General features: G+C 36.4%; 1 pseudogene; it reads left to right on the top strand.

The window, feature by feature from the left end:
* Positions 1–14,182: 14,182 nt before the first annotated feature.
* LOC131627224 (bidirectional sugar transporter SWEET7-like) lies at positions 14,183–15,346 on the top strand (annotated as a pseudogene).
* The last annotated feature ends 9,659 nt before the right edge of the window (positions 15,347–25,005 follow it).

Consider the following 25,005-nt stretch of genomic DNA (forward strand, 5'->3'; position numbering starts at 1 on the left):
TTCCATTACCATTCATGGATCAAATGCTTGAGAGATTATCGGGGCAGAATTACTATTGCTTTCTGGATGGATATTCCGGATACAATCAAATCGTAGTCAACCCAGAAGATCATGAGAAGACAGCATTTACATGTCCATTTGGAATCTTCGCATATAGGAGGATGCCATTTGGACTATGCAATGCCCCAGCAACCTTTCAACGATGCATGCAAGCCATATTCTCTGACCTTATTGAAAAGAGTATTGAGGTATTCATGGATGACTTTTCAGTGTTCGGAAAGACATTTGATACATGCTTGAATAATCTGGACGTGGCACTTGAAAGGTGTATTGAGACCAACTTGATTCTTAATTGGGAGAAGTGCCATTTTATGGTAACAGAAGGAATTGTACTCGGACACAAAGTATCTTCAAGGGGACTTGAAGTAGACCAAGCCAAGGTGGAGGTAATTTCAAAACTCCCACCTCCAATCAATGTCAAAGGAGTACGAAGCTTTTTAGGTCATGCAGGATTCTACAGAAGGTTTGTTAAAGATTTTTCCAAGATTGCCAAGCCTTTGAGTAATCTACTCAACCAAGGTACATGTTTTAATTTTGATGAATCTTGTGTTAAAGCCTTCAATGACCTGAAAGAAAGGCTAGCTACCGCACCTGTGATAGTAGCACCAGATTGGAAAAACCATTTTGAATTGATGTGTGATGCTAGCGACTATGCCATAGGTGCGGTGTTAGGCCAACAGAAAGGAAAAGTTTTTCATGTCATACACTATGCAAGCAAGGTGCTAAATGACGCTCAAGTCAACTATGCTACCACAGAAAAAGAATTTTTAGCTATAGTGTATGCTCTTGAAAAATTCAGATCCTATCTCATTGGGTCAAAAGTGGTGATTTATACTGACCATGCAGCAATAAAATATTTGCTCACCAAACCGGATTCGAAGCAAAGACTCATTCGTTGGGTCCTTCTCTTACAAGAATTTGACATAGAAATCCGGGATAAAAAAGGGTCAAAGAATGTGGTAGCAGACCATTTATCTCGGTTGGTCAATGTAAATGTCACCAACCAAGAAGCTGAAATAAATGAGACATTCCCGGATGAACAACTTTTTGAAATACAAACAAGACCATGGTTCGCCGATTTGGCTAATCATAAAGCAACCGGTATGATACCGGAGGACTTTGACTGGAACAAAAAGAAAAAGTTATTAGCCGATGCAAAGTACTATGTGTGGGACGACCCATACTTGTTCAAGATAGGTAAGGATGGAATTCTAAGAAGATGTGTGACTGAAGAAGAAGCCCAACAAATCTTGTGGCATTGTCATAATTCACCAAGTGGTGGTCATTTTAATGGATGGAGGACAGCAACAAAGGTCCTCCAATCCGGATTTTTCTGGCCAACAATTTTTAAAGACGCCCATCACCATGCAAAGAGTTGTGACAAATGCCAAAGAGTTGGAGGGATAAGCAAACGGGATGAGATGCCACTTCAAACCATCATTGAAATAAAAGTTTTTGATTGTTGGGGCATTGATTTTATGGGGCCATTTCTTCCCTCTTTTGCTAACGAATATATTTTAGTTGCAGTAGATTATGTTTCCAAGTGGGTTGAAGCCATCGCTACACCAAAGGCGGATGCCAAAACAGTGCTAAAATTTTTAAATCGTAACATATTCACACGTTTTGGCATGCCTAGAGTGATCATAAGCGATGGTGGATCTCATTTTGTTAATGAACAGGTGGCAAAAGTGCTGGACAAATATCATATCAACCATAAGATAGCTTCGCCTTATCATCCCCAAACCAACGGGCAAGCAGAGATTTCCAATCGAGCAATCAAGAACATTCTCGAGAAGACAGTGTCAGAATCCCGTAAAGACTGGTCGGTAAGGATAGATGATGCCTTGTGGGCATATAGGACAGCATACAAAGCACCAACGGGTGCATCGCCTTTTCAAATGGTTTATGGTAAGGCATGTCATCTACCGGTGGAGGTAGAGCACAAAGCACTATGGGCCCTTCGTTTCTTCAATAGAGATGATAGTTTGGCGTATAAGAAGAGGAAGAATCAACTCCATGAACTTGAGGAATTCAGGTACCTAGCATATGAGTCTAATAAAATGTATAAGGAAAACATGAAAAGGTACCATGATAAGAGAATCAAGAAGAAAGAGTTCAAGGTAGGCGACCTTGTATTACTATTCAACTCCAGACTCAAGCTCTTCCCAGGCAAATTGAAGTCTAAGTGGTCAGGACCGTTTATAATCAAGGAAATTAAACCCTACGGGGCCATTACTATTGAAGATGGTAAGACCAAAGACAGTTGGACCGTTAATGGAGAACGGTTAAAAAGCTACCTTGGGGGAGAGTTTGATAGAGAAGTATGCACAATCTCCCTGTTGAACTCCTAGTCAAAGGGGTTTAACCGTCGAGCCATGCGACGTTAAACGAAGCGCTTGTTGGGAGGCAACCCAACAGAGTAAGCATCTTTCAATTTAAGTAATTTTCTTTTATCTTTTTAGTTTATTCAGTTATCATCAATCAGTGCCATCAGCACAAGGGAAGTTGCAAAAGAGCGAAGTGGGGGAACAAGGAACAAAAGAAATTTTTTAAAAAGGATCGCGCCGCGGGCGTTAAGCGCGCGCCGCGACGCAAAACAGAAATATTTGCGCGCCGCGGAGGTACGCTTGCGCGCCGCGGTACAAGGCTAAAAATAGGTTTTATTTTGAAAACCCTCACTTCCCCCTCATTCTATCTTTTACAACTTCCAAGTCCAAAAGCGCAACCTCCGGTTCAGAGCTCCAATCAATCACCCAGTTCGCTATTTTTGCCCATCATTACTCAATCTACAGCAAGGTATGTTCCTCACTCTCCACTCTTGTGTTCTAGCCGCTGTGTTTCACTTGAAGGTAACCCTAAATCATGAGGTATTAAGAATTAAATGATATTTGTGTGAACCCTAGGGTAGAAGACATTGTTTTATTGTCCAATTGCTCTGCTATGGTCTGACTAAGGGCGTTAGGACCTTCAAAGAAGGTTCGGTGCAGGGGAGGAACCCTTAGATGCGCCGCAGCCGCGCCGCGGGAAACCGCAGTCGCGCCGCGGCTGGAGATTGTTGACAAATTTTGTTTTGTTTATCTAACCCTCTATGCTGCTCTGTCATTGTTTGTGATCATTGCAGATGCATCCAGCCAAGAGAGTGCGCACCAAGTCCACAAGCTCTGGTCCTAGAGGATCCCGTACTACTGCAAATCAAGCTGATAAGTTTTTAGGTCGGGCTCAAGCAGACAGGTTCAAGGCTCTGGGCTCTAGAACCATCCTGGCTGAGAAAGTCGTGGTACCTCGGGGAGATGAAGATGCTCCTTATGCTAACATGTGGGGTTTTCTGGAAAACAGGAATTGGGAAACAGTTTTCGAGCCACACACTGTGATTGACTATGACATAGTCAAGGAATTTTACGCCAATGCAATCAAGACTACTGATGAATCTGTCGCTTACTCGTATCAGTCCTATGTAAGAGGCAAAACTGTGGCGTTTGACAGAGAGTCAATCAGTGAATTTTTAGGGGAACCACTCCAACTGGGTGAAAATGAAAAATGCTTCTACCGGCAGAATGTCAACAACTGTGTCGACTTTGTGGAACTGATGACTGAGACAATCTGTACTAGGGGGCGAGGACCAGAGCTTAGTCGGCAAGGGAACCCGACTCACTACAACAGGAAAGATCTAAAGGTTTCAGCAAGGGGAATTCTATCGGTGATCCTCTACAACATCCGGCCAAGGACTCATGTCACCACCATTCCTCTTGATGTGGCTTTCTTAATAACCACAATCATGACGGAAAATTCTGTTGATGTCGCCTTCATCCTCTCGCAGGAATTGCGACGAGCTGCTTTGAGTGACACACAACATGGCATTAATGCCAAATGTGTGTTGCCATTACCTGGATTGATTATGGGTCTTTGTAAAGACGCCGGAGTAGAGATTCCTGCACAGGGACATCACGTTATTAACACTTTTATTGATGATATTTTTATTGACAGGTTTTGTGCAAAGCCATATTACCGAGATCAGGCAGCCGATTCTCCTCCAGCTGGACCTTCTGTTCCTGCAGCACCTCCTCAAGGTAATGCATCTCCGTTTGACCCTTTGGTGGCCCATCATTACTACTCCGCTATGTTCGAAGCTAATCAGAAATCCCAGATTTTTCTGCATGATGCGATGCAGCAACAATTCAGGAACATGTCTGTAGCTCCTGAAGAGAGAACTTTTCCAACCAGGGAAAGCTATTTCACTTACTGTGGTTGGCCGGAGACCAACCCTTTTCCTGTTGGGGGGGATGCAGGCACGGGTACAGGTGCAGATGCAGGTGGTACTGCTGGGGCTGATAACCAAGGCCAGGATAATGAGGCGGATATTGATGATGATATTGATGCCATGTTTGTTTGAGATTTGAGAGGAGATGTACGAGTGAGTGAAAAATTGTTTTGTGTTGGTAATTGAGTTGATGATAAGACTGCTGTTTTGTTTTCTGTTTATCTGATCTAGACTCTAGTGAACCGTAGTGGTCACTATGACTTGTTTTGTTTGAATTAAGTTATGGTAAGTTTTGCAATTCGTTGTTTCTTTCAGTTTTAGTTTTTTTTCCAGTTAGAGTAAGTAGTCCCATAACAAAGCGAGAACCTCAAGCGAAGTATCAACAATGAAGCAACATGTATGAAAGTGGTAGTAAGTGAATGGTCAAAATTTTTGAGTTTCACTCTCTTTTTCAATAAGTAACAAAGCAGGTATGAATTTTTGAACTCAAACTCTTAATGTGTGCAAGGAAACTTAAGGTGTTAGTAAATACTGTCAGAAGTTCTTTATGGTACATTGTTTGTTGGATCAGCTTAGCCTTAACCATTGTGAGGAAAGCTTTCCATTGTTTACTATATGCAGGAGACCATCAATTATTTTGACGTGTTCGTATCATGCTAAACCGGTTGTTGCATCGTCTGTGGAAATCTGTGGAAGTGATTTAGGCAATTGTTTGAATTTGAGAGTTCTTTGAGCCGACTCCACAGTAAAAATTATCCTCTTCTGTGAGAGTGTGATCCTTTGCTAACCATTCTTTAAGCCTGAGGTCAAGGTAAGTATCATAATATGCACCAAGGAAATACCTGGTGAGTTTGATCTCAATAAAAAGTTTTGTTTTGGACCATCAACCATAAAATTTGGTGATGTGTTTTCTCTTTGACCTTTTTTTAGAAAGTAGGGGAGCATTCATATAATCTAAATACAGGTTGATCTTCAAGTGGGGAGAGTCACTCTCAAAAGAAGAGTAAGTATATGTGGTAATTGGTGAAAGGCTAAAGAATTCGTAGCTTGAAAAAAAAAAAAAGAAGAGAAAATTGATGGAAAAAGAACAACGTTGGAATATAATAGTTGTTGAAAAAAAAAGTGAAAAAGAAGAATCAAGCTACGAACGAATGAAAAAAAGATGGACAGGTAAAGGTAGTAGAGTTTTAGAGAAAAAGAAATAAGTTATGAATTGGATGCTTCCCTATATTAGGAACAACCCTTGATTATCTTCTTTTCTTTGAATCTAAACCACATTACAACCATAGAAAGACCTTCTGATTCTCAGATTCCACAAGGCTTGATGCGAGCAAATTGGTGAACGTATGATATGGATCTTTGTTGATTTAATTGTTTGGATGAGTGTTTAACCCCTCTTTTATTCATCATACTTTTTGATGAGAGTGATTAGTGCTGATTCAATTACAATTGTGTAGTGTTTTGAACTTCTGGAGGTAATTTGCTTTCAACGTTTGTTTCATGTGGATGTTCTGAGTTTGCATGTAGAAGAAGAGTATTTGACTTGGTTACTGGATTGAACCACATGAGAAAAACTTTTTGAAAAAAACTTGTTGCTTGATTGTCGGTAAACTTTGCTGGAGGTAAGTAATTTTGTTTAGGGACAAACAAAACTCTAAGTTGGGGAGAGTTTGTTAGGAGTAAATTAATGGTAAATTCATGTGTTAATATAAATGATTTCTTCTCTAAACCAATGCAAAAATGTGATGAATCCATAGGTTTTTATTAAGAATTGAACTGAATAAGTTTAGTTCGTGCGTAAAGCAAATCGAATCACTTGTGGGTGTTATTGTTGCAGGTTTTGAGCTGAATAAGAACTTAAGAAGAACATGAGGAGGAAAGAAAGCTGGAAGTCTCAAAGGCTGAAGGAAAAGATGGAAAGTACAAAGGGCGCGCCGCGAGAGTTCCTAGGCGCGCCGCGAAAATACTTCTGTTTGAGGGGCGCGCCGCGCCAGCCCGTTGCCGCGCCGCGGCCTCGGCGTTAAAAGCCCAAAAGTTCTGTTTTAAAGCCCTAGTTTCCAAGTGGTTATATATACTTTGTGGGAGCGAAATTAGGAGAGGAATCTGATTCTGAAGCGGAGAATAACAATAGAAGGTGGATTCTTTACCAATTGAAGGCATTCTATTGATGAAGATGAATTCCTCCATTGCTTCTTGTATGTTCTTCATGTCTATGGAGAGCTAAATCCCTCTTGTTGAGTCTAAGGTAGTAGTTAACCTATGAATATACATTACCATTGATTAATCCCTGTGAACAATTGTTTGAATTTATTATCAATAAGAAACCTTGTTTTTAATTTACATCATTGTTGAATCTTTGATCGAAAGAAAGGATTTAACTTTTGCCCTAGGTTACTATATTGATTCAATTGCAATTTGCAGAGATGGAATTGTAATTGGGTTTTCATAATTATCGTTCTTAATTACTATTATCGTTATTGTGATTTGGAGAGATCGAATCTCATACCGGTAAAAGTTATCTAATTTGATTTGCAGACATGAAATCTTATTTGAGGATAAGTGAAGATAATGATTCAAAGGATTGTTCTATTGTGATTTAATTGATAATTGTATAGGATTAGGTTGATGAACCCTAAAGACTCAACATCTTTCTTTATTTGTTAACACAAAGTCCTTTACTCGCTTTTATTTTATTATTTGCTTTTGATATTATTATTAGTATAAAACAAACCAAACCAAATTTCTTAACTCAAAATAAACAACTATAGAACGGCAGTGATATTAACCAATCCCTGTGGATACGATATATTACAGAAAATATTTACCCACAAATACTTTCAACAGTAACTTTATGAAGTCTTTAGTTGCTGTTAGTCGATTGGTGTCTTGCTCTGATACGTAGCACTCGGGATGGGATTATGATTGTTTATGTCGGTCATGTTGTTGTTATTATAAGACGATGAATAGTTGTTATTATTTGTTGTTGAAATTGTTTCTAATTGTTGTTATTACAATAATTCTTGAATAATTATAAATTGAAGTTTTGATTTTAGTTGGATAAAGTTGTATATGATTTATAAGTTGTGAACGCCGAATGCTATGTATCATAATAAAAGCAAATATAGGTTGGTTGTTTGTTGGAATAAGTTGAGAATGTAATGCCTCATGTTTAATGTTTGAAATTTCCGCATTCTGATTTAAATATAACGTTGGATAGATTTGGGGTGTTACATTAGTGGTATCAGAGCAGGTCGGTCTGTCCGGCCAGTGTGTATAATGTTATTTATCCCTTGGTACGCGACAAGTGTGTACAACACTGTCGGTACTTGTTTGTTTTCTAGTCGTTTGTTTGTAGGAGTGGGCTTGAAGCCAAGTGGGGGAGAAGCTAGCGCTTCTCTTGGATGTTTCAAGTGTGAACAGTTGGTTCGGTGTAATAGGAATTGCATAAGTGCGAGTATTGGCGAGATGGCATGATTTTTCCAATTTTGAAGGAAGCACGGATTTAAGATTTTAATGTCGCGGTAGAGTTGATGTATCCTTGAGATGGAATAACTGTGACTTGTCGTTGGACGAGAGGTTGGATTAATTAGAAGATACTCTTGGGAGTTAACCGTTCGAAGTCAAACCAAGCGAAGTTAGGAATTGTTTGGATGAGTCGATGCGGATTTTTATGCCGGTGAGGATGGTTAGGAATTTTTGGAAGCAAGGGAGAAAGGTAGAACCCATGTTTATCACTTCCAATCTGTATTTTCATATTTATGGAACAGCCTTCACTAATCAGGTGATAACTTTTCGCTCGTAACTCCGATGGAGACGATTCTGGACTTTTCGGAAAGCTCGCGAAATTCCCTACAGTTTTCATATAAACTTTGTCTGCTACATGTTTTCGACGAGGGAGAAAGATGCGTTTGAAGTTTTGGGTCTGATGCTGAATTTAGTACAGACTGGTATACGGGATTCCTTGACCAGCCATGTTATACAAGTGATAACTTTTTACTCGTAACTCGGATTTAAGCGATTCTTGAATTTCTGGAATCTACATAAAATTCTCTTCAGTTTAGTATATCATTTTGTATCAGGAAGGTCTGTATCGAGGGAGATATTTGTGTTGGCAGTTGATCGCTTTTTGTTAGAATTTTAAAAGGCTGCGATGTTTCAGCGGTGATGGTGAATTGCGAAGTTGTCAGTGGAATTTAATTGCTCGTGACGTCGACGTTTGGATGATGATGTAAAGATGAGTTGTTACAGGTTTTGTTGTTGGATCATATAAGTGGATTGCAGAGTCAACTAGAAGAAAATTTTGGAAGTTTTGTCGCTAACCGAATGATGAGATGACGATGTTGAGATCGTGATTAGAATACGATAAAATGCGAGATTGTGGAGATCAGCGAAGTTATAAGACTAAGGATTTATTGACATTGCTTAAGTTCTCTACTTGAATAAATTTTCGTGGAGCAAAGTGATTTGGATTATACTTGGTATAGTGACGTTTCTGTATTAGAAGATATTTAAGAATTGTGTTGTGCTGCGTGCGTCGAGGAAACTATGGAGTGAATTCTTGGACGTTATGCTCAGGTGACTTGAGCCAAGTGATAAAGTGCGCTATTATAGTTTAGTAATGATGGGTTATACTTCATCATGATTGTCGGCTAACTATTGACAAATTGAGGAACTGATCACCCTTAATCTCTTGTTAATAGTAGACGGAATTGTATTGGATGTTATGTACTTATCTTACTATCTTAATGGTGTGTAAAGTGATGGATGTGAATGAAACTTGGTTGAAGCTTGTGAATCATATAAGTTGGCAGGAACTTTAATGAGGACAGTGAACTAAGGTTGGATGATCAGAGTTGCGCAGCTGAAGCGTGAGGTGTCAGGATGATTGTGTCGGATAGATTTTCGAGGACGAAAATATTCTAAGTGGGGGAGAGTTGTAACGCCCCGAATTTAATTAATTAGTTAATTAAATTATGGAAGGAATTATTTATTGGATTTAGCTGAAATTGGATTGTTATGCTGATCGAAGATATTAAGTTTAAGTCGGATTTATTTAGTCGGTTTAATTGGAGGTTAATAGTAAGAATAATATGATTTATTTATTGGACTAATTGATTTAAGTGAATTGGGTTGGATTAGTGTGTGGTAAATAGCAATGAGGAAGTGTGAATGATTGGCCCAATCAGAGTTATAGGAGTTATTTGGATTATTTGGAAAATAAAGAAAAAGAAAAGAAATAGGTTTTTGTTGTACTGTACGAAGAAAATAAGGGTTTGGAGGAGAGGTGAAGAAGAGAGCCATGGCGGAAGAGAAAAGCCAGGGGAAGTCCAATTTTCGCAGCAAGTTTCTGTGGTGAGACACCTTAGCAAAACAAACGTTTCTCCCGATCCAACCGTTGGATCGTCGCGGTTCTTGGACAGAGCGTTCCAGACTCGTAGAGGTAACTTCTGACCGGAGCGATTTTCGTTTTGATGATTTTAAGTCCGTCTGAAAAAACGATTTCCGAACAGGTTTTTGGTGCGTCTCTGCACGTTGTTAGAAAAGATTTTCGGAGAAAAGTTGGAAGCGGCGGCATAAGCTATGGCAACCGGGAGAGTAGAGGAATCTCCAATCCAAAGGTAAGGATGGGGTTCTTACTCTATAATCGGGGTTATGATGAACACGTATGTGGGATGGGGTTTATGAATTTGCCTCAGTGTCGGTGTTTGATTATGTGGTTGATTCTGAGTCCTTGGTTGTTATTCATAATTGGTTGCTCCGTGTTGATTTGGGGATGATTTGTAGGTTGCTGTTGTATTGTGTTTTAGTGGTGGAAAATTGTTATGTTGCTGTTATAAATGTTGTGTTCTTGAATTAAGTTGTAGAAATTCAATCAAATGAATTGGTAGTAATGCTTATTATTAGAAATAGTTGGCATGTGGTATAAGTTGCAGAAAGTGGAAAATAACACGAAGGAGCAATGGCAGAAGTATAAAGTAGCAGGCTGAATCGGTAACCTAATTATAATGCGATAAAAGTAACTGTAGCAATAATGATGGCTTATGTAGCGGTAATTCAAGTAACGGAGTTGTTGATAATTAACAAATAATAATAATTAAGTTGTTGGTGCCTTAGTGGTATATGTTGATAGCGAATATTAAGTTGATAGCTGCAGAGTTGTTACAACCTTGGTAGGAATAATTTGGTAGTAGTATAAGGACCGATGATGTAAGTTGGTGGACAATTAAGTATAAGTTGTTGAGTAGAATGTAGTATATGTTGCTATTAAGTAGTATAAATAAGACTTATAATAATAGTCGGTATGAGTAAGCGTTGGGTCGAGTTGTTGTTGTTATGTTGTTTCTAGTATGTTATTATTGAACATGATATAGTTGAATATGTTGTTAGTAAGTTGTTGGGAATATGTTGTCGTTGTTGAACAAGTTGTTATTACTATGTTGAAATGTTGTTGTTATACGTTGCTGTTGAATTGTCGTTAATTACGTTGATGATGTTGTAGGCCTATGGCCAATGTTGAATAAGTTGAAAATTGATTATGTTGTTCAGCGTTGTTATTGTCCCGACTTGTGGGCATGTTTAAGTTGTAGGTCGTATGACCAATGTTGGATTAAGTTGATGCATCTGTTGCATGTTCAAGTTGTTGTTTACGTTGTTGTTGTTGTTTCGTTGTTGTTGTTATGACGTTGTGGTTGTTGTCGCATGCATACATTTGCATTGTTTACGTTGGCCTAGATGGCACCTGATTACGTTGGCCTTGATGGCACCCTGTTTACGTTGTTGAAATGCCTCGATAACCTGGCATATGTTTACGTTGGGAGTTTTACTCCAAATGGTACCACATGCATTTGCATAGTTGAGTCACATTCGATTTGTATGTCTGAGCTGTTGTTGATGTTTAAGTTGTTACCGTTGTTGTTGTTGTTGATGTTTAAGTTGTTACCGTTGTTGTTGTTGTCGATGTTTAAGTTGTTATCGTGTTGTTGTTGTTGCTATCTGATAAATTGTCGTTTGATATAAGTTGATGTGGTTATAAGTTGCTTTTGTGATTAAGTTATTGTTGGTTATAAGTTATGATTGCCATTAAGTTGTTATTGCTGTTAAGTTGTCATTACTGTTAAGTTGTTGTTGTGATCAAGTCGTTGTTACTAAGTTGTTGTTATTAAGTTGTTGTTATTAAGTTGTTGTTATTAAGTTGTTGTTACTAAGTTGTTGTTATTAAGTTGTTGTTACTAAGTTGTTGTTATTAAGTTGTTGTTACTAAGTTGTTGATGCTAGTAAGTTGTATTGATTTAAGTCGCTTACTCGTTGTTGTATAATTGCTATGTAAAGTGGTAGAATTTGTATAATCCTAATCTAATATACTGTTTATCATACACCTGTTTATATTGTATGATATCTCACCCCTTCTGTAATGATGTTACCTATTATGGGTAATTGAGCAGGTACTCAAGAATAGCTGTGGAAGCGAAGTAACTTTATGAAGTCTTTAGTTGCTGTTAGTCGATTGGTGTCTTGCTCTGATACGTAGCACTCGGGATGGGATTATGATTGTTTATGTCGGTCATGTTGTTGTTATTATAAGACGATGAATAGTTGTTATTATTTGTTGTTGAAATTGTTTCTAATTGTTGTTATTACAATAATTCTTGAATAATTATAAATTGAAGTTTTGATTTTAGTTGGATAAAGTTGTATATGATTTATAAGTTGTGAACGCCGAATGCTATGTATCATAATAAAAGCAAATATAGGTTGGTTGTTTGTTGGAATAAGTTGAGAATGTAATGCCTCATGTTTAATGTTTGAAATTTCCGCATTCTGATTTAAATATAACGTTGGATAGATTTGGGGTGTTACACCAATAGGTCGAGAATGCACTAGGGCTCTCCAACCTCTCTATGTCTAGAAACTACAGGGTTCTAGGATGCCAAGAGCTAGGCCGAGAATCCATTGGGGCTCTCCGACTTCTCTATGTTTAGAATCTACCAGTTTCTACGACATCAATAGGCCAAAGAATCCACTAGGGCTCTCCGATTTCTCTATGTTTAGAATCTACCAGGTTCTACGACTCCAACATGTGGAAGTCCCACTGGGACTCTCCGACTTCTCTATGTCCTGAACCTTCCAGGTTCTACGACGTCAACAGGACGATATCCCTCTGGGGCTCTCAGATTTCTCTATGTCTAGAACCTACCGGGTTCTATGACTTCAGTGGGTCGAGATCTAACATGGGCTCTCCAATTTCTCTACATTGCAAATCCACCAGGGTTCTTCGGCTTCTCCATTAAAATCGTAGCTATTTTTTCGACTTCATTAAAGTCGTGGATCTTCCCAATATATGCCAGGGTAAATCTTTCAGAAATTGATCCATCATCGAGACCATGAATTTACGAAAAGTTTACTCGATTAAAATCTGGTTATGAAAGTTTACATGATCCGGGATAAACTCAAAACACTTCACCCTTACAGGCCTTATGCTTTGGGGCTTATGTAGATTTTTATGAGGCTGGAAGGCGAGTTCTATGCACATTTCAGACTCAATTTTTCGTGTTCTTGAAAGACCATCCAAAATGGAGCCGTTATGATATTTTTGGAACAATCAATGATCGAATTTGTTACAAAATGGTTGATGTCCGAAATCCGTTAGAAAAAGGATTATGGTTGAGTATTCTACAAGTAATCAGGGCCGGCCCTGGGCCAGGGCAAGCAGGCCCATAGCCCATGGGCTCATAAAAAATGGGGGCCTCATATTTTTTAGATTTGGGCTTTTAAATTATAAAGTAAATTATTTATGAATACTTTATGTTGCATAATTCAACATGAATGTATTTGCAGTGCAACGGTTGTCCTCCTTTTATAGTAACTTGTGTGTTCGATCCTATGCATAGTGTTACTTTGTAATTATATTAAAATTTTATTAATATTAATATTATTTTTAACTAAATTATTATGATTAAATAAATATAATTAAATTAGTAGATTTTAAAATATTTTTGAATAAAAATGAAACTAATAAATTTGATAAATATATATTACTAAACACCTATTTTTAAAATTAAAATAGAGCCAATCCTGTTACCGAATATTGATTATAATATGGTACTTTTGTATGTTAATTATATGGATAAATGACTAACTTTGATTTTTTAAATATGATTTATATTTTATAATTTAAATGGATGATTTTTTTAAAAAAAAATTTTAATTTTTGCCCTGGGCCTCTAAAATATCAGGACCGGCCCTGCAAGTAATTATTGGATACTAAACCCTATTAAAAACACGTCTCTTCAGTATCCATAGAGAAAAGGCTTGCAATATAAATAGGTTCTTAAGTCCAAACAAAGAAAGGGCAACCCATGAATAACATAAAAAAGAGGAAGACACGAGAAAATCTTGAACCCCAACAATGATAATCGTTCATTCATTTTCAAAAACTCACACTTTTGTGATCCAACTGACCAGCATAAAAAAAATTAACCGGATAATGTTTTAGTAAGAATATTTACCTTTATTTTTTGTTGTTCAATTGCTTTCGGAGTACTTCTGTGTTCTTTGTGCATTATGATGAATTTTGATTTTGTCCATCATTTCTTGTGCTATTTTTTCACGCCATCTTGTCTTTTAAAAAGTAACACATAAACAATTATATTTTCATAAAGAAAACTTGTAAAAATCAATTTTATACCTTTTCATTGAAAATTATACCTATTGTCATTTGTTTTTGGGAACCGACATGCCAATAACTAATCATCTCTTGCGTGAAGTTTCTACTTTCAAATGAAGCACAGAAATTTTCGGAGAACTGATCATATTTTTACATTCATATCAGCTAAGTCCGTTTTCTCACTTCTTCTGCTAGAAAACATGACTAGTGCAGAAATTGCTCGAACTATAGTGGGCATCATAGGTGGGTGATATCATAATTTGCTTTCTGTGTTTTCATTATTTGGATTATGAATAATTTCCACATCTTATTGATTTATCACTTTAGGCTTTTATTTATTTATTTCAGGAAATATCATTGCCGGATGCATGTTCTTGTCTCCACTGTAAGTTTATTTCTCAGGTCTAATAAAACTATGATATATGCTAGAATTTTTCATAACACAAAATAAATTTCTACAGGCCAACATTTGTTGGGATATGCATTATGCAAGAAAAGATCAGTAAAACAGTACTCAGCAGTACCATACCTAGCCACGTTAATGAACTGCATGGTTTGGAGTTGGACTCTCTACGGGCTACCTATGGTGCACCCTCACAGCTTACTTGTGGTAACCATCAACGGTGCAGGATGCGTGATTGAGATCATTTATATCACACTCTTCTTCATCTATTCTGACCACAAAAAGAGACTCAAAGTCTTCTCTGGTTTACTCTTGGAGCTTATTTTCATTTCTCTTCTCTCATTTGTTTCACTAACTATGATACATACTGTTACCAAACGTTCTGCTGTTGTTGGAACTATTTGCATGCTCTTCAATGTTGCCATGTATGCTTCACCTTTATCCATCATGGTTAGTATATATTAACATAATGTCTAATAATTGGCTTAATTATATGATCTTAATTAATTAATATCTATGGTTGCATTGCATATAGAAATTAGTGATCAAGAGCAAAAGTGTTGAATTCATGCCGTTTTTTCTCTCTTTAGCTTCATTTAGCAATGGAGTGTCATGGACCATTTATGCTCTCATCCCTTTTGATCCATTCATTGCTGTAAGAATAGTAATTAGAATTACCATGCTTAATTCTTTGATTAAAATGTATGTACTGTGTTAGTTTACTTATTATAGTAAATGGATGATTTTTTTTTTGTCAGATACCGAATGGGATTGGGACAATGTTTGCTGTTGTACAACTGATTTTGTATGCAACATATTATAAACAAAAGAACAGATAGCAGCAAGGAAGAATGGAAAAGGAGAGACGAATGTGTCAGAATTGGTAATTGGCATTAGTAATGCTACTGCTACTGTCCAAGATGAAACCAACATCATCAAGATAACTCCCATTGTCCAATGACTATTAATGTCACTCTTGTATTCTCTTCCTCTGCCTAACACATTGAGTAGTGTTTGATTTATTAGTATCTTATTGTTTTTGGATTAATTCTTGTATTACTAGCTTATCTTTTAGCTTTTAAATTCTTAAATGGTATTCAATTCCATATATTGATGCAGTGAGTAATAATTTTAAATGCAATATATAAGTGAGGTATTTGTGACAGACATGTAAGAATCAAGTTGGTTCAGATATAATATTTATTTTGAGAATTCGATGACAACAAAATAAGAAGAAATATTTGTTTGTTGATGATTTATTTAAAGAGAAATGCTAAGAAGACTCTCTTTTCAATATTCTCTCAAACACTCACTCTCTTATTAGTTGAAACATGTGTGGGTCTTACCATTTTATGTGAGACCTATTTTCAAAGTGAGAGACCCACACATGTTTCAACTAATAAAAAAGTGAGTGTTTAAGAGAATGTTGAAAAGAGAGTGTTGCTATTGATTACTATTTATCCCGGCAACAAAATCATTTGTAACTAGGAAATGAATTTCCAACATGTACGCCAGCACAATAGAATACAATGTTACTTACCGGGAGCGATTCTTATTAATTGTAAGAAAATAATTAATAATGTGATTTTTTATAAAGACATCAATTGTTTGTAGCCAAAATCTAAACGTACGATAAGTATTGGTATTTGAATAGTTGATAGTGGCATATAGATCGTTTTAGAAAAATGTTTAGATAGAAAGATATGATATTGATTTTTTTAGATGCCGATTTACAAAGTGTCAATTGTCTGTAACTCAATTCACCAATCTCTCGTGGTGAATATTTTTACATTATTTTAGTTCTTTATAGATGTTTCATGATAGATTAATATCATGATAGTTTTAGGTTCTTCTACCATTTCCATACACTTATAGTTATAGGTTTTTCTACCATTATCATATACATTATAGTCCTAGACTCCTCTACCATTTTTATACACATTATATTAAGAATATTCTAGAAATTTGTAACAATTTCAACACTCCTCCTTGATGCAAATTTCTGTGACTCTGAGCGTAGCTCTTCATATTTTAGTCTCAACAATGCCATCGTGAATTGCAAGAAAAGTGAACATGAGACGTAATGGACGAATATAAGATTAATTTTTTTTTTGGAACAGAACATTAATCCGACTTTCTCACATGCTTAGGCGTGCTAGACTTGGTTGAGAACAACAAAGTATTTTTTCTAATTGGGTAAGAAGGGAGTATTTGAAGAATTTCTTGTCTATTAGGATTCAGATGATTTTAAGGTAAAATCTGAAAAGACAAAGAAATTTAGAGCATATGAAACGGGGGGCTGCCTTAATTCAGTAGGAAGTATTAGTATCGACAAACATGTTCGATGGAAGGTAATTATAACTATTTTTTTAGGTTATATTTTGATTTATCATATATTTTTAATTAAAAATAATTATATTAATTAGGCTAATGAGAAGGGGAGACCTCCACGAATTAATGAACTGTTTGTGAAGACTCGTACCAAAAAATTGGGGGAGTTTGTTGACAACTGTTGTAGAAGAACTTTAGTAAGTTGTGGGATGTGGAAAACTAGACTACATGAAGGATGAGGATACCTTTGTGGGATGTGAAAAACTACATTAAGGACTCTTGAATGATTTAACCAACTGATTATAACAATGAGGTTTTCGGTTTCGATTAAGAATGCGATAAAAATAATTGATTACGAATAAGCTAAAGGGGCTAATTCTACTGATTCGAGTTTCGGCTTATTAATGGCTATTGTAACTCCAATCCCCGACAACGGCGCCAAATTTGATCCGTTGTCGCACACAGGTCAAAAACGAGCAAATAAATTGTAGTTTTAGGAAGCGACACTTAAGTCGTATCGCAAGGACTCTTGAATGATTTAACAAACTGATTATAACAATGGGAGTTTTTGGTTTTGATTAAGAATGCGATTAAAATAATTGATTACGAATAAGCTATAGGGGCTAATTCTACTGATTTGTGGAATTCATTTGCTTAATTCGATTGCTATCCCTTGCTTAATTCGATAGCTGCTCATAGGATATAATTGATTAAATTCAATTGTATGCATGTTCCTAATTTTAATTGAGTGTTAACCTAGCTTCTTCGTTAGCTTCGCTTAATCTGTAAACCGTCATGCTTAATGCAGTGTACAGGAACATAAGTTAGATGATATCGATAGTGCTTGTCTAATTGATTACATAGTTAAATAGGATCAAAGTCGCTTAGGGGATTGGAGTATAATATCTAGTGATAAGCCAGGACCCAAATCCAGAAAACCCAATTAATTATTTGAAAATATTTCGGAAACGAAAAATCATGTGGCAAAATATTTGAAAATGGGTATATATGACTTAAGCGCTCTGCTAGGGTTTCTGAAGTATGGCTCCAACGTTGCCGGTGACGCCTCCGGTGCCACCTCTTGCTCAACCATTTGACGCTAGAATAAATCATAATAGTGGCAATATCTCTTATAGGAATATTGTTACTAGTGATGATAACAGTATGCTGAACTGTGATGAAGAGGAAGTGGAAGAAAATTATCAGACGCATAATGAAGATTGGGATGCTGAATTGGAAGGAATGTTAAATGGTATTAAGGTTACAAAATCAAAATCGGGGGGGGGGGGTATGACTGCTCTCTCATATCATTATCCAGCTACGAGGAGAATATGATCCATCGTCCTTGGAGAAGAGGTGTGATCGTGAAGCTTATGGGGAGGAGAATAGGGTATAAAGCACTGGAAACAAGGCTCAAACAAATGTGGGTGAGAAAAGGAATAAGCAATATAATATATCTGAGCCATGATTATTATTTGGTTGCCTTCACTCATGAAGACGATAAGAATGCTGCTTTATCTGATGGGCCATGGTTCATATATGATCACTATTTAACAATTAAAGAATGGACTCCAAATTTCCATCCTGAGAGTGAAAGTATTGTTAACGTGGCTGTCTGGATCAGGATATCAGGTTTGTCGATTGAGTACTATGATTAGAAAGTGTTACATGTTATAGGCGATTTGGCTGGGAGAACTATCAAAGTGGATTAAAATACCTTGCAACGTGAAAGAGGAAAATATGCAAGAATTTACGTTGAAGTTAATATTTCAAAACCTCTTCTCTCCATGTTTTCTATTAAAGATAGTCTCTATAAGATTGAATATGAAGGATTACACATGTTATGTCTGAGTTGTGGGAAGTTCATTCACTATAAAGATGGCTGTCAGAACATGGAATCTGTTAATACTGGAAGTCTGGTGAAAGCAGTAGGCGTAGCGGAAATCAATAATAGTTCCAATGTCAATAAGATGATTGATAATAAGGAAGATGGTCCTTGGAAAATAGTCTAGAAAATGAGAAGAGGCCGAAAAAAATCCAGAGGTGAAGAAAAGGTATCAAAAAACTCCCATAGGTAATCTGAAAATGGGATCCTATTTTGAGACCCTGATTGAGGAAGGCGAGACTAGTGGTACAATAAAAGTAGGCATTGATGATGGAGAAACCATAATGGAAACAAATAATAATAACACCACAAAAAAGGAAAGGAGAATAATAGTAACATAAATGAAGATTTGCATCTTATGCATGGATTATGCGATAATATCATTGGTCAAGAGGGAACAAATAATAAAAACAATAATCAAATTATTGATTGTGGGCCCAATGATGAGAAAAGGAATGAGGGTCAACAAAAGCGATTCAGTAACGACAAAAATAGGAAAAAACAAGTGGAAAATAAAGGAAGGAATAAAAAGGAGAGTATTTTAGCTACACGTGGCAAAATAGGGTTAACAAACAAAAACACATATGCAATGAAAAAGGTTGTTGAAGTGGTGTTCGAGAAGGAAAAAGAGTTGATTTTTTTAACAGAAAAGCATGCTAGTTTTCAACAACAAAAAGAATGTACAATGTTGATCATGTTGATCAATTTAAACAAGTCAAAATGAAGGAGATGGATAGTGAAATTTATGCTGGTGTTTCTTTAAAACCCAAAAGAAATGCCTTCATGTTTTCATTTCAGCAAGAACCAAAACTACCAGATGAATGCCATAACCAGAAGGACACTAATGGAGATGATAGAATTAAAGAAAATGAAGATGAAATAGTCATAAGTTCTTCAATCAGGGACAATGCCACTAGGAGCATACAGGATATAGAGGAAGAAGTTGTTGTTGAGACACCCGACAGATGTTGAGTTGCTTTCGAGGAATTGTATATTTTTATGCTATTGTTTTAGATGAATGAACAAATCAATATCATTGTTTGGAATTGTCGTGGAGCGGCGGGTAAAGATTTTTTTTAGGTTTTATAAATATTACATTGATATTTACCAGCCTGAAATTTTTGCTATTATGGAAACAAGATGTGAGCCAAGCAAGTTACATCACCCTCTAAAAAAATCTTGGTTTTCAACAATTTATAAATGTAGAAAACCTTGGTTATGCAGGAGGTATTCTTGTGGCATGTAAAGATAATAATCTTCAAATTAATATGTTAAATAGAGGAGATCAATTTGTGCATATGAAGGTTCAGAATAGGCAAGGGCATGAATGGAGATTTACTGTGGTCTATGCTAGTAATAGGGAGATTCTTTGGGACAATCTAAGAACATTGGCATCTAACAATAATACTCCTTGGCTTGTAGCTGGTGACTTCAATGATATAGCTGGTGTCATACCCCAAAATTTTCTCATCTCTTTCTCCTATTCAAGCTCATACCAAAGTTCAAGGCTCAAAGATACATCCTCCTAGACAAGGGCTTAATGAACTAGGGTTTTGAACTCGCTAAAGAAAATCAATGAATCAAAGTCTCCAAGGGATTTCATATGGCTTATGATGTTTCAAAATATCTCTATGGCAAAGTACAAGCTTCGATTCCAAAGATTGCTCAGTCAGTTGCTCAGATAATCAACGGTCGATCAGTTTGACCTAAAAGTCAACTGTGGTCAAAGTAAAGTCAAAGCTCCTGACTTTTGGTCAACATCAACATTTTAATGTTAGATTCATCATTTGATCAAGGATTGATCATGATTCATCAAGGAAAGCTCCAAAATCACCAAATCTCCAAGTTTCTAAATTAGGGTTTTTAAGGAGAAAGTCAACCCAACTTTGACTGAACATATCTCCCCCATACTTTGTCAGAAAATTCAAAACCAAAGCTCATTCTCAAGTAAATTCAATTCTCTACAACTTTGATGTTGGGCCCATGGTCAAGCAATGCTTCCGCATAAGAGATATGAGCCAATACATTACAGGTCCTTCTAGAAGATCGCAAAAAGCTGTTTTTGGTCAGGAGCCATATCATCAAGATAAAATCTCCAAATGAAAAATATGTTCCAAAGTGGCTTGTAGAGGACATCTTGAGCTTTCCAAAAAGTCCTAGAACATCTCCATATGATTAAAATTTAATGAGTTATGGCTTGCATAAGTTGGGCGATTTTGAGAAAATGCATAAAATACAAAGTGGAGAAGTTTGAGGTTTTTGAACCTTTGGGCCTAACTTTTGGATTTCAAACATGTCCATGGGTCTTATATTTACCATTTAATTAATTATTTTATTTTTATAATATTTATCTTATTTATTTGAATTTTTAATTCATTTAAATATGAATAAATCATTATAAATGTGAAGAATTAATTTTAAATCAAATCCAATCATCCAAATGCTCCATATTAGCTGAAAATTTCATACGAAGTGGATTGGCAAGAGATTGATACAAAAATAAAAACTTTCCAATCTAATTTCAATCAAATTTTTCACCATTAAAACACTTGATTTTTATTTGATTCCCTCAACATATTCTAACCCTATTTCATTCCTCTATAAATAGACAACAGGCACATAGTGTTAGGGGATGAAATTGAGGAGAGCTACTAGGGTTTCAAAGCTACCAAATTTTCAAGAAAGTTGCAAAATCCTTATTCCTTGTTGCAGCCACATTCTAGTACAAGCAATCATTCCAATCGTCCCTCAAGGTAATATAGAGTAAGTTTAATGTGTTTATCATGTCCCATGTTGCTCAAAACTCGTATTACACATTCTCCATGAATACATGCATTTACCTTTCGTTTTCAATATATCATGATTTTTTAATGGGATTTGTTGATTTGTTCGAGTTCTTCATGACTAATAGAGGATATTTGAGCCACTAAACCGAAGGTATGGTACTTGGTATGGTAGACACCATTGTTAGGGCAAGAACCACGTTGTTCTTCGAACCCTTACATGCAGGCCGTTTCAGTCCCCAACGAGATCATCATTGAATCCAGGGAGTTTGATTTAGGGTATCTGGGCACGCTTATGTATGTTTGGATCGTGTTTTGCAAGTGTTTCAAATCGCAGGTGAATTGAAGAAGAACCTGCGGAAAAATCCGCAGGTAAAGTCGTGGCTGAAAACGCAACAAAATCTGCAGGTGTATGTGAAGAAGAAGATGAACAGTGGATAGGGCCAGTCATCCATGCGTATCGCGCTAGCATTCGTGGGTCAGCAAAATCCTTCCCTCTCTCCATGCATGGGATTGCCTGATTGGATGTTCAAAAAGTCCAACTCTCTCTCTCTCTCCATTTTTTTATTGGATAAAGCAGTCCACTATGGGACCCACTCTTACCAGCGTTTGACTTTTCTTCCACTAACTTTTACTTTTCTATTTAATTTATTCTGGTTGGATGATTAACAACTTGAAAACACAGCACAGTTGGCTGAAGCGAATTGCTAGTTAATTGACAAACCTGGGTTCGATTCCCACTTGTGGCAATAATTTTATTCAATTTTCTTTGATGATTGTTATTCACAGATTCTATGCAACCAGTCAACACACGCACACCATAAACCCTCCACCAGCAGCCACCAGATCGTTCCCTTCGCCAAATCCAACGCACCAGGATTGAAAGACCACCATGGACCTTCAGGACTCACCTACATCTAATCAAAGCTAAGTTCCTCTAATTTTTTTTTAATTTTTTTTTAATTACATAAATCTTCTTTTTTTGTTTATTTATTTCTTTCCTATTTTAATATGTTTTATTTAAACTATTTAAAATATCTTTTATTTGGTAAAAAAAATATGTTCATGACCTTTGAATTTATTTAATCGAAAACCCGATTTTTCCCATAACATCAAAATCTCTTTTACAATAATTGTCTTTCACATCTGCTAATAATTATTTTAGGGTAATAATTTAATTTTGGGCTAATTAAATATTCTTATGTGTTTAAATCCTGATTTTATTTTAGTTAACTATTTTTCATCATGACTACTAATCACTGTTTCTCCTTAACCCTAAAAATTCCATTACTGGTAGGTGTTGCCCATTAACCCTAGTCTAGGTTTTTACCTATTTCTTCTATTAACCCTGGTTAAATTTTGGCCCATTCAGGGTTTGCCTTTTGCCATGCTTTTTTTGTCTGCCTAAATTATTACCATTTTAATTTTTGATCTGTCACGTTATAATTGCTGAGGTCTTTAATGCACTAACATTTCTCTTCTTTGTGCCCAATTTCCAGGGTTAACCAAGATCCTTCAGCCACGCGCCACACCAGATCAAAAAACTAAGTTTCTAAATTTTTGTTTAACATCATTTTATTTTTTATTTTGCCTTTTGGATTAAAATAGGGTTTTGCATCAATAGTCAATGAATCTGTAATACGCTAACCATTCTTTATTTTCCTTTTAATTTTCAGAATTGATCGAGGGTTCGAGGAAGATCAAGGCATTCAAGGATTTTGATTAATTATTGTTCCCTCTTATTTTCTGCCTTTATTTCCCCTTCCCCGCAGGTGTTTATTGTAATAGCGTAGGACATTTAAACTGCTTTATTTTTCTGTTGTGGTTAGTAACCCTAGGGAGTGCAACCTTGAATTGAATTAGGATAACTAATTACAAGATAAATAATTGAATTTAATCACTTGATTGTGCACCCACACACCTTTAGGGTAACCCTTTTTGTTGCCTGTTACCTTATTATCTGTTGCCTCTAATTATACTAAAAATAGTCAAGTCCCTCGATTTGGAGGATACCTAAAGCAAGTGCTACCTTAATTCATTGAAATCATCATAAGATTTTGTCCCTCGATGCTGCCTCGGAAATTAAGATGATTGTCCCATTGCTAAGGTATCCTCGCCTGTTGCCTAATGACTATTCTATCCTTCCCTAAAGACTACCTACCCTCTATATGGTAGGGACAGTTTTATGGCGAACGATACTTTCTCGATGACCCTTCAACATCCAATTGAAAGACTTCCTGCCCTCTCATGGTATGGATAGACCTTTTCGCCCGAAAGAATAAAAGAAATTTTTTTCTAATTTAGGGTAGTTGCTACTAATTGCTTGCTCTAAATTCAAAAATCCTTTCCCACTCTTTTTCAAATCAAATTCAAAAAGACTACGCTTATTTACAAGCTAAAGTTCTTCTTCAAAGTTTTTACTATTCACACACTACACTTCAAACGTTTTTGAAAACAAAAGTGAGCTAAGAAATTAAGAGCCCATGGATAACCATGGATACAAAGGGTGCTTTAAACCTTCCCTTTGTATAACTTACCCCCCGAACTCAAAATCTTTAAAAGGTTTTTTCTGTTCTTTTAGCCTTTCTATATATTGGATAAAATAAAAGTCGGTGGCGACTCTTGCTTACCGCAACATTTTCTCTTAAAGTCAATTCACCGTATTACAACTGGGATTAATGAAAAGAAAGGTGATGGACCTGTTAGTGCTCGTAAATCCATTCTCTTCCGAGAGAATATGGAAAGTTATAATTTAACTGATCTGGGTGCTCATGGGCCTAGGTTTACTTGGCGAGGACCTATTTTCCATGGGGGACAATGTATTTATGAGAGACTGGATCGTGATATTTGTAACGAAGAATGGCGTTTGTTGTTTACTGAAGCTCAGATTAAAGTTTTAACTCATGTTGTGTTTTCTGATCACCATCCTCTTTTAATTGCTCTTACGGGTAGTAATTTTGAGAGGAATTCTAAGCCTTTTCGTTTTGAGAGTTCATGGTTGGTGGATCATAAGTACATTGATAGAATTAGAGGTCTTTGGATAAGGCAGGATGACCTCCTTCAAAATATGCAAAGAATAGAGTCTGGTGCTAAAGAGTGGAAGATGTGTTCAGTTTAGCATGTGCAAAAGGTTAAACGTAGTATTATGGCGCGACTGCAGGGAATTCAAAAAAATATTCAGGGTAGACAGAATATAGCGGGGCTGATTCGCTTAGAGAAAAAGTTGCAAGGTGAACTCAAAATGATTTTGCGGCAAGAAGAGCTGGTGTGGTTTCAAAGGTCTCGAGCGCATTGGCTTGTTGACGAAGATCGTAATACAAAATACTACCATTTGAAAACTATTAACAGAAGAAGGAAAAATAAAGTGCTTATGTTAAAGGATGATGATGGTCATTGGATTGAGGATAGAAATTAGATCAATAGCATGGTTAATGATTATTACAGAAAACTTTTCTCCATTAGAAATACCATGATTGCTTGGCATCATACTGCTATTTCCTTTCCGAGATTAAATGAGGGAGATATTTGCAAGCTGGGTGATTTTATTAGTAAAGAAGAAGTTAAGAAAGATGTTTTTAGCATGAAACCATGGAAGGCTCCTGGCCCCTGATGGGTTTCCAG

The sequence above is a fragment of the Vicia villosa genome, unplaced genomic scaffold, assembly GCF_029867415.1.
Source record: "Vicia villosa cultivar HV-30 ecotype Madison, WI unplaced genomic scaffold, Vvil1.0 ctg.000352F_1_1_1, whole genome shotgun sequence".
Lineage (NCBI taxonomy): Eukaryota > Viridiplantae > Streptophyta > Magnoliopsida > Fabales > Fabaceae > Vicia > Vicia villosa.